We start from the raw sequence: 11,663 nt of genomic DNA, 5'->3' as shown, positions 1-11,663 counted from the left end.
AACTACAGTGTCACTCAGACTCATCATCACTGAGACCAAGTAAACCACTACTAGATAAAGCCTGGAGAGGAATAACTACAGTCTCCTATGGACTCTTCATCACTGAGACCAAGTAAACCACTACTAGATAAAACCTGGAGAGGACTTACTACAGTCTCCTATGGACTCCTCATTACTGAGACCAAGTAAACCACTACTAGATAAAACCTGGAGAGGACTAACTACAGTCTCCTATGGACTCTTCATCACTGAGACCAAGTAAACCACTACTAGATAAAACCTGGAGAGGACTTACTACAGTCTCCTATGGACTCCTCATTACTGAGACCAAGTAAACCACTACTAGATAAAACCTGGAGAGGACTAACTACAGTCTCCTATGGACTCTTCATCACTGAGACCAAGTAAACCACTACTAGATAAAACCTGGAGAGGACTTACTACAGTCTCCTATGGACTCCTCATCACTGAGACCAAGTAAACCACTACTAGATAAAACCTGGAGAGGACTAACTACAGTCTCCTATGGACTCCTCATCACTGAGACCAAGTAAACCACTACAAGATAAAACCTGGAGAGGACTTACTACAGTCTCCTATGGACTCTTCATCACTGAGACCAAGTAAACCACTACTAGATAAAGCCTTGAGAGGACTAACTACAGTGTCACTCAGACTCATCATCACTGAGACCAAGTAAACCACTACTAGATAAAGCCTTGAGAGGACTAACTACAGTGTCACTCAGACTCATCATCACTGAGACCAAGTAAAGCACTACTAGATAAAGCCTAGAGAGGACTAACTACAGTCTCCTATGGACTCCTCATCACTGAGACCAAGTAAACCACTACTAGATAAAACCTGGAGAGGACTTACTACAGTCTCCTATGGACTCTTCATCACTGAGACCAAGTAAACCACTACTAGATAAAGCCTGGAGAGGACTAACTACAGTGTCACTCAGACTCATCATCACTGAGACCAAGTAAACCAGTACTAGATAAAACCTTGAGAGGACTTACTACAGTCTCCTATGGACTCTTCATCACTGAGACCAAGTAAAGCACTACTAGATAAAGCCTGGAGAGGACTAACTACAGTCTCCTATGGACTCCTCATCACTGAGACCAAGTAAACCACTACTAGATAAAACCTTGAGAGGACTTACTACAGTCTCCTATGGACTCCTCATCACTGAGACCAAGTAAACCAGTACTAGATAAAGCCTGGAGAGGAATAACTACAGTCTCCTATGGACTCCTCATTACTGAGACCAAGTAAACCAGTACTAGATAAAGCCTGGAGAGGACTAACTACAGTCTCATATGGACTCCTCATCACTGAGACCAAGTAAACCACTACTAGATAAAGCCTAGAGAGGACTAACTACAGTGTCACTCAGACTCATCATCACTGAGACCAAGTAAACCACTACTAGATAAAGCCTGGAGAGGACTTACTACAGTCTCCTATGGACTCTTCATCACTGAGACCAAGTAAAGCACTACTAGATAAAGCCTGGAGAGGACTAACTACAGTCTCCTATGGACTCCTCATCACTGAGACCAAGTAAACCAGTACTAGATAAAGCCTGGAGAGGACTAACTACAGTCTCCTATGGACTCCTCATCACTGAGACCAAGTAAACCAGTACTAGATAAAGCCTGGAGAGGACTAACTACAGTCTCCTATGGACTCCTCATCACTGAGACCAAGTAAACCAGTACTAGATAAAACCTTGAGAGGACTTACTACAGTCTCCTATGGACTCCTCATCACTGAGACCAGGTAACCACTACTAGATAAAGCCTTGAGAGGACTAACTACAGTCTCACTCAGACTCATCATCACTGAGACCAAGTAAACCACTACTAGATAAAGCCTGGAGAGGACTAACTACAGTCTCCTATGGACTCCTCATCACTGAGACCAAGTAAACCACTACTAGATAAAGCCTGGAGAGGAATAACTACAGTCTCCTTTGGACTCCTCATTACTGAGACCAAGTAAACCACTACTAGATAAAGCCTGGAGAGGACTAACTACAGTCTCCTATGGACTCCTCATCACTGAGACAAAGTAAACCACTACTAGATAAAGCCTGGAGAGGAATAACTACAGTCTCCTATGGACTCCTCATCACTGAGACCAAGTAAACCACTACTAGATAAAGCCTGGAGAGGACTAACTACAGTCTCCTATGGACTCTTCATCACTGAGACCAAGTAAACCACTACTAGATAAAGCTCAAACGCCCATTCAAATGTAACACGAATAATTGCATAAAATGCAATGACAAAATGTGAATATACTTAACAGTGTCATTTATTGGGAATTGTTGTAATAAGGAGTATGTTGAGAGACGCTAAATATGAAATACGTACTGCTTTTATCTGAACACAATAACCACTATAAAACAGTTTAACAATATGTTTGTCAATTGCCACATTTTGGAGTATCTTGGAGGCTATCCGTTTTGTCGATCTTTACTAAACAGATAATATGTGATAGTTATTATTGATATCCGTGGATGATTGATCATCAAAATAAAAGGAAACACCCTAAACACCACAGGTAATACAGTCATTCTGTCTGAAGGTTGTTGTGTCATTATCTTTAACCACTTGAACTACCTTTCGATTTACTTTGTTTACATGTCAAGTATTAAACGTGTAGACAGACATCACCATTGTAACACTTATATATAGGTCATCTCCGGAACGTGTACAGAGTCATAAAAGATGGCATACATTATGTGCTACTTTCATACAGCGCATTCCGGGGATGATAAGAAATCATGAACATACACCGTTGTGTTTGCTTCAAGCATAACTAAATAGCTCCATGATAATTCAGTCGAGAAACAAATCATCCTAACCAAATCGTCCTAACCAAATCGTCTTACCAAATCGTCTTAATAAATCGTCCAAAACAAATCGTCCTAAACAAGACGTCCTAAACAAATCGTCCTAAACAAATCGTCCTAAACAAGACGTCCTAAACAAATCGTCCTAAACAAATCGTCCTAAACAAATCGTCTTAACAAAATCGTCTTAATAAATCGTCCAAAACAAATCGTCCTAAATAAGACGTCCTAAACAAATCGTCCTAAACAAATCGTCCTAAACAAATCGTCCTAAACAAATCGTCCTAAACAAATCGTCCTAAACAAGACGTCCTAAACAAATCGTCCTAAACAAATCGTCCTAAACAAGACGTCTTAAACAAATCGTCCTAAACAAATTATCCTAAACAAATCATCCTAAACAAATCGTCCTAAACAAATCGTCCTAAATAAGACGTCCTAAATAAGACGTCCTAAACAAATCGTTCTTAACAAGTCGTCCGAACCAAATCGTCCTAAATAAGACGTCCTAAATAAGACGTCCTAAACAAATCGTTCTAAACAAGTCGTCCGAACCAAATTGTCCTAACCAAAACGTCCTAAACAAATCATCCTAAACAAATCGTCCTAAACACAAGTCGTCCTAACCAAATCGTCCTAAACACAAGTCGTCTTACATGTAAATGCCCAAAATGCAGTTTATGATGATAGTACACATTATGTGTTATCTCTCCATCATACATCTACTTTGTATAATCTATTCAAATAGCATTTACTGAGGGACTGTTTTTCCTTTGAAATCATTACGCAAGTCTGTCAGCTCATCAGAGCCGACGCGTACAAATAGCTACGGATTTTGGGACTGATTTGAATTTTTTAAGCCAATGAAAATACACATTACAAGCAAAGAAAAACTGAAACTGAATTTAACTGACTTTAGGTTTTTCTAGAATTAATATCCAATGTAGCTAGGCTCTCCCTGTAACCATTATCAGTCACGCACATACGAGAAGTTCGATTAGGATCTCTGTAACTCTTAGATTTAAAACAATAAAAAATATTAATTTAAAAGTTCTTATAAACACAGTATTTCAGTTGAGTACTTGTCGGGTACCGTTTTACCCCACTACCCCCACCTGACCAAATGACATTGGCTGTTAATCTGATGTAAAAACAATCAAACACTCTCATCAGTAACATACAGAATACTTACCTCATTTTAAATTGGAAACAATATGCTTTGGTGAGACTGAATTTTTTCAATAACACGCAATTATATTTTAATCTTTATATGAGGTTATACATATTTTCTGTATCGAGGGAAAAACATAAATATGTAAGGTTTCAATGAGTTTTTGTATTAAAAGTATGATGTGAAAACACTGTCAATCAAATATGGATGTATCTATATGCAACACCTCCTTTGATAAAATCTGGATAAATTGGAAGCACACTTGTGAGCAGTTATTGAAATATGCCAATTACCTCTTTGTATGTTGTATATTTTGAAGCGTTTGATATGCATGATTTGAGTCCTTTTCGGTTTGATGGTGTGTGATTTTAGTTTGTTGTTTTTTGGGGAGGTTGTGTGTGTAAGCATCTTTTTGTGTTAATTTTTGGTTGTTTACACACATATTCATTCTCTTTACTTCAAACATTCGATCAAAATCAATTAATCCCAAATTATTGTTATTATTATTAGCAAAACATTAAGTATTTCTTTTTCAACATTTATAAAAAAAAATGTCCCTTTAAATGTACGTGTTGATCCTTTCAAGATTTTACCTTTTTCTCTGTCTTCTATTAACTGTAATCCTTCAATAACTTTGAAATCATTATGAATAATCTAAGTAATAATTATATTAAGGATGCTCCACCGCCGACAGAGCATAAATAATACCCATCATTTGAGCAATAATTGGTGTTTAATCGTGTACATATATGTCTAATTAACACAAAAAGTAATTTAAAATAATTTGTTTTGTTTTCGGTGCATGCGCAATCAATACTGCATTCCATATATAGGACATAGTGCCACAGATTTTTTTCGGGATGCAAATGATTATTTTTGATATTTTTATCTTGAAGTAAAATAAAACTTTTCAATGGTAGTGATGGTTTAAAGTAAGTAACTTTTGTAACCGAAGAAAAATACTAAATTGACTGCTGCTGTTTTTGATAGTGAAAAAATCTGTTTGTCAGCGGTGGAGCATCTTTAATATACATTTACGTATGTTGAGCTATAGCACTCCGTAGTAAGAACAGTATTGTTAGGGGAGGTGACACCAGGGCTCCCAAACACTGACACTCTTATCAAAACATAGATGTACAGATAAACATATACATATCACTTTTCAGCTGGGAGACTAAACTATTTGTACTGTAAAAAAACTCCTCCTTATTATGTAATCAGAATGCTGCCGTGGGTGGGTGACCAGGATCTGTGCGGATAAGGCGTGTCCTGATGAACGTAGTCAATCTTAGGAGGTTTATACTTTGTAATCTCTGTTTTGTTTGTTTTAATGTTATCGTACCTGACGCGACTCCTTATGTTAGGACACGAGGGTTTATATCTGAAGTGGGATTATCATAAACCACCTGCTGCATTATAGACCTAACATATCAGTAGAATGTATAACCTTCCGTCATGTAGGACATAACGACTTCTCCATTCTATCGCGGAATCAATATCATGCACACACACGAATCCATCAATCATTGTTTCAACTAATAATTAGCAAATACAAAATACGTGGAATTCTCAATAAGAATACGTCAGTCTCTTCTCGTTTTCCTTGGAGTGTCCAAATCGTTTTGTGGATTGGAAATGTTTGAACCATCAGTCAGTTCGTGTACACAAATACGGCGTGTGGGAAAAACTGGTTTATCCCTGGTAATCTGAGTCTGTAATGCAATTGTTTATAAATTCTGCATTATCATACAGCTCATTATGTTTGAAACACAGGAAACAAACAAAATATGAAATGTAATCACGGAGAGCGTAAAATGTGCTCAAATATGCAATAACCCATTTCCAGGCAAAATCTTACTAGATTTTTGTCTCCAAATCTTGCAAATATTTTGGTAAAGCATACAAATGTATCAGTGACATCTGCAATGGTAAAATATCATTTGGTTTTCATTCTGAATCGTCAAACTAAAAAAATAAATAGACAAGAGAACATACACGTATCAAGAGATAAGTTATTTGTCTACAAAGATAATGAATCTATCAGCTTTATTTTGGAATTGTTTTAAATCTTGTATTCTCTAACCACTTTAGTTTTTCACTATTTTGGTGTGACATGGCTTATCTTTTATATTCTTACAATGATTAATTTGCCAAAATGCCTATTTTCCAGGTTTTGTTTATTTCAAACGTTAAATTTATTTCTTTATCTTGTACAGATTGGTGTCAGCCAGTGGCAGACATGAAAACACAACCCTGGCTCATCTACATTTGTTTCATACTTGTTGCGATTTTCCTTCTCATCTACATACAAGAAACTCGCCTAAAACCGCAGGTATGAATGGGGATTAATACTAACAAGTTCTTAATTGAGCGGTCCTTTTTATTTGTGAAATTTTAACAAACGTCATGTGTGTATGTATGCGTTCGTGTAACCGAAATGAGGAATCTTAAAGTAAGTTATCTTTAATTATGTTCGTGTACTATATACCAATGATAAATCTTATTGTACTCTTTAATTACTGAATATTGCCTTATGGTGCGGTTTACAGTTAATTAATATTATAAGAGAAAGCTGCTTCTATCAAATTCCTAAATACCTGGGATTAAACTTCAACTAGTGGTGTGTGTCATTTTAAGGGCGATCAATTTTATTTTATTTCTTTTTTTATATATAATTATATGGTTTTTTTTAGTTTATCTTTATTTTTAAGGCTAAGGAATTTTGTAATTTTACAAACAGTTACTTCAATAGATACCTGAACTCATCGGATCAGATCTATTGATCTATTCAGTGAAGTATGAAGTAAACTTGATTTAAGGTTTTCACGCATGTTGTGCTCTATATAGCTATCTGGACCACTGTAGCTGAGGGAGCGAAATGATGAAATGTTCTGAAATATTATGGAAATAAATAGTCGGGCAAAGAAACCCAGTGTAAATGGCTTCCAAATGTCCTTGCATATCACACTATATGTATTAAATATTAGTTAATCGCACAGACTTCTCATTCACACTCTTAAAGATAAACATATTCCTATTATGGGATTTGTTTAGAATGCAATTGGACACGCCAATGTTTTTACGGGTAATATCCCATCCTTGTTTAGGTATCACTAGCCTGTCTGGTATGTTGGCAGGTCGATCCAAGGACATTTATTAAACACATACCAATGATGCATGTGGCCACTGAATCACTTTGTTCTAGATTACAAGTGCAATAATGGGTGAACGTTTTTAAATGATTTTAACATTTTTATTTCAAAATATATTTTGGTTTTACTAATAAAGAAACAAACAACGTGAATTTTGCTGAAAATGTCACACAGTTTGCATGTATGGAGAAATTGACTTGCAGTCGCATTTTTTCGATTTTTTTTTCAAAATGGCGGAATACCATATTTATGACCTTACAATAAATACTCTACTACTATAAAGTTTATTGTAACAATTGATTATCCTGTTCATTGGTGGACAGTGAGATTGGCACTGTTTTATTGAGCATTAAATGTAGTATTATGTTGAATATGTAATGCTGATATCTTAATGTTAGTTTTGACTTTACTGTGGAATGTTGTGTCGTATGAAGAAAACAATATCATATAAAGAAATTATAAAAGTAAATTCTGTTGACGCCGTGACGTTACAAAGCTGTATTGCAGGGTTAGTCATGTAATACAGAGCCTCATGTGACACGAGTGTATTGCATGAAACCATCAAGTAGGTATGAGAGAAATATGTATCGGCATATATTATCTGGCCATAAAACATCTTTCTTTAGATGATACCTTTCGTTACATTTTTGACCTCAGTTGGTTATGTTAGATTATATGATTATTGTGATAAGTACACATTTACAAGTGCTGTATTTGCCTATTTATTTGTTTACTGATATATAATTCATTATAACTACTTACGAACTACTTGGTTTTTGTAGTAACTGGTGTAGAGTTATACGATTTCTCTGTGACCTAATGCACTTATTCAATTGTCTTTCAGAAATTCTTCCCCACAAAACAGTTGCCCTTTCTGTTGAAAACTATAACTGGTCAAGATGTAAGTATTATTTTGATGAAAGTAAACGATTTGTGACAATTGTAGTTTATAATGACTTATCACGGAAAAGGATATTCTGATAATTCCAACATGATGTCTATGTAATACAGACGGCAGTTGTTCTCTATGATGTCTATGTAATACAGACGGCAGTTGTTCTCTATGATGTCTACATTTTATGTAATACAGACAGCAGCTGTTTTCAATGATGTCTATGTAATACAGACGGCAGCTGTTCTCTATGATGACTATGTAATACAGACGGCAGTTGTTCTCTATGATGTCTATGTAATACAGATGGCAGTTGTTCTCTATGATGTCTATGTAATACAGACAGCAGCTGTTCTATATGATTTCTATGTAATACAGACAGCAGTTGTTCTCTATGATGTCTATGTAATACAGATGGCAGTTGTTCTCTATGATTTCTATGTAATACAGACTGCAGCTGTTCTCTATGATGTCTATGTAATACAGACGGCAGTTCTCTATGATGTCTATGTAATACAGACGGCAGTTGTTCTCTATGATGACTATGTAATACAAACGGTAGTTGTTCTCTATGATGTCTATGTAATACAGACGGCAGCTGTTCTCTATGATGTCTATGTAATACAGACGGCAGTTGTTCTCTATGATGTCTATGTAATACAAACGGCAGTTGTTCTCTATGATGTCTATGTAATACAGACGGCAGTTGTTCTCTATGATGACTATGTAATACAAACGGCAGTTGTTCTCTATGATGTCAATGTAATACAGACAGCAGCTGTTCTCTATGATTTCTATTTAATACAGACGGCAGCTGTTCTCTATGATGTCTATGTAATACAAACAGCAGTTGTTCTCTATGATGTCTATGTAATACAGACAGCAGCTGTTCTATATGATTTCTATGTAATACAGACAGCAGTTGTTCTCTATGATGTCTATGTAATACAGATGGCAGCTGTTCTCTATGATGTCTATGTAATACAGACAGCAGTTGTTCTCTATGATTTCTATGTAATACAGACGGCAGCTGTTCTCTATGATGTCTATGTAATACAGACAACAGCTGTTCTCTATGATGTCTATGTAATACAGACAGCAGCTGTTCTCTATGATGTCTATGTAATACAGACAGCAGCTGTTCTCTATGATGTCTATGTAATACAAACGGCAGTTGTTCTCTATGATGTCTATGTAATACAGACGGCAGCTGTTCTCTATGATGTCTATGTAATACAGACAGCAGCTGTTCTCTATGATGTCTATGTAATACAAACGGCAGTTGTTCTCTATGAAACGGCAGTTGTTCTCTATGATGTCTATGTAATACAGACAGCAGTTGTTCTCTATGATGTCTATGTAATACAGACGGCAGCTGTTCTCTATGATGTCTATGTAATACAGACAGCAGTTGTTCTCTATGATGTCTATGTAATACAGACGGCAGTTGTTCTCTATGATGTCTATGTAATACAGACGGCAGTTGTTCTCTATGATGTCTATGTAATACAGACAGCAGCTGTTCTCTATGATGTCTATGTAATACAAACGGCAGTTGTTCTCTATGATGTCTATGTAATACAGACAGCAGTTGTTCTCTATGATGTCTATGTAATACAGACGGCAGTTGTTCTCTATGATGTCTATGTAATACAGACAGCAGTTGTTCTCTATGATGTCCGCTCTATGATGTCTATGTAATACAGACGGCAGTTGTTCTCTATGATGTCTATGTAATACAGACGGCAGCTGTTCTCTATGATGTCTATGTAATACAGACGGCAGTTGTTCTCTATGATGACTATGTAATACAGACAGCAGTTGTTCTCTATGATGTCTATGTAATACAGACAGCAGCTGTTCTTTTTGATGTCTATGTAATACAGACAGCAGTTGTTCTCTATGATGTCTATGTAATACAAACAGCAGTTGTTCTCTATGATGTCTATGTAATATAGACGGCAGTTGTTCTTTATGATTTCTAAGTAATACAGACAGCAGTTGTTCTCTATGATTTCTATGTAATACAGACGGCAGTTATTCTCTATGATGTCTATGTAATACAGACGGCAGTTGTTCTCTATGATGTCTATGTAATACAGACGGCAGTTGTTCTCTATGATGTCTATGTAATACAGACAGCAGTTGTTCTCTATGATGTCTATGTAATACAGACGGCAGTTGTTCTCTATGATTTCTATGTAATACAGACGGCAGTTGTTCTCTATGATTTCTATGTAATACAGACGGCAGTTGTTCTCTATGATTTCTATGTAATACAGACAGCAGCTGTTCTCTATGATTTCTATGTAATACAGACGGCAGTTGTTCTCTATGATTTCTATGTAATACAGACAGCAGCTGTTCTTTTTGATGTCTATGTAATACAAACAGCAGTTGTTCTCTATGATGTCTATGTAATATAGACGGCAGTTGTTCTTTATGATTTCTAAGTAATACAGACAGCAGTTGTTCTCTATGATTTCTATGTAATACAGACGGCAGTTGTTCTCTATGATGTCTATGTAATACAGACAGCAGTTGTTCTCTATGATTTCTATGTAATACAGACAGCAGTTGTTCTCTATGATGTCTATGTAATATACACGGCAGTTGTTCTCTATGATGTCTATGTAATACAGACAGCAGTTGTTCTCTATGATGTCTATGTAATACAGACGGCAGTTGTTCTCTATGATGTCTATGTAATACAGACAGCAGTTGTTCTCTATGATGTCTATGTAATACAGACAGCAGTTGTTCTCTATGATGTCTATGTAATACAGACGGCAGTTGTTCTCTATGGTGTCTATGTAATACAGACAGCAGCTGTTTTCTATGATGTCTATGTAATACAGACCGCAGTTGTTCTCTATGATTTCTATGTAATACAGACGGCAGTTGTTCTCTATGATGTCTATGTAATACAGACAACAGCTGTTCTCTATGATGATGTAATACAGACGGCAGTTGTTCTCTATGTAATACAGACGGGAGTTGTTCTCTATGGTGTCTATGTAATACAGACTGCAGTTGTTCTCTATGATGTCTATGTAATACAGACGCAGTACTCTATGATTTATGTAATACAGACAGCAGCTGTTTTCAATGATGTCTATGTAATACAGACGGCAGCTGTTCTCTATGATGACTATGTAATACAGACGGCAGTTGTTCTCTATGATGTCTATGTAATACAGACAGCAGTTGTTCTCTATGATGTCTATGTAATACAGACAGCAGTTGTTCTCTATGATTTCTATGTAATACAGACAGCAGCTGTTCTCTATGATGTCTATGTAATACAGACAGCAGTTGTTCTCTATGATGTCTATGTAATACAGACGGCAGTTGTTCTCTATGATGTCTATGTAATACAGACAGCAGCTGTTCTCTATGATGTCTATGTAATACAAACGGCAGTTGTTCTCTATGATGTCTATGTTATACAGACAGAAGTTGTTCTCTATGATGTCTATGTAATACAGACAGCAGTTGTTCTCTATGATGTCTATGTAATACAGACAGCAGTTGTTCTCTATGATGTCTATGTAATACAGACGGCAGTTGTTCTCTATG

General features: G+C 36.2%; 1 protein-coding gene across 1 annotated transcript in view; it reads left to right on the top strand.

The window, feature by feature from the left end:
• Nucleotides 1-6,288: 6,288 nt before the first annotated feature.
• LOC138308343 (uncharacterized) overlaps nt 6,289-11,663 on the top strand; it is a 93,304-nt gene continuing 87,929 nt past the window's right edge. The window contains exons 1-2 of the mRNA XM_069249336.1: nt 6,289-6,372; nt 8,037-8,093. The gene's annotated coding sequence lies outside the window, so the exon portion shown is untranslated. The remainder of the gene's footprint in view (nt 6,373-8,036; nt 8,094-11,663) is intronic.

The sequence above is a fragment of the Argopecten irradians genome, chromosome 14 (genome assembly GCF_041381155.1).
Source record: "Argopecten irradians isolate NY chromosome 14, Ai_NY, whole genome shotgun sequence".
NCBI classification, from domain to species: Eukaryota; Metazoa; Mollusca; class Bivalvia; order Pectinida; family Pectinidae; genus Argopecten; species Argopecten irradians.
This window is presented reverse-complemented; position numbering and strand designations above follow the sequence as displayed.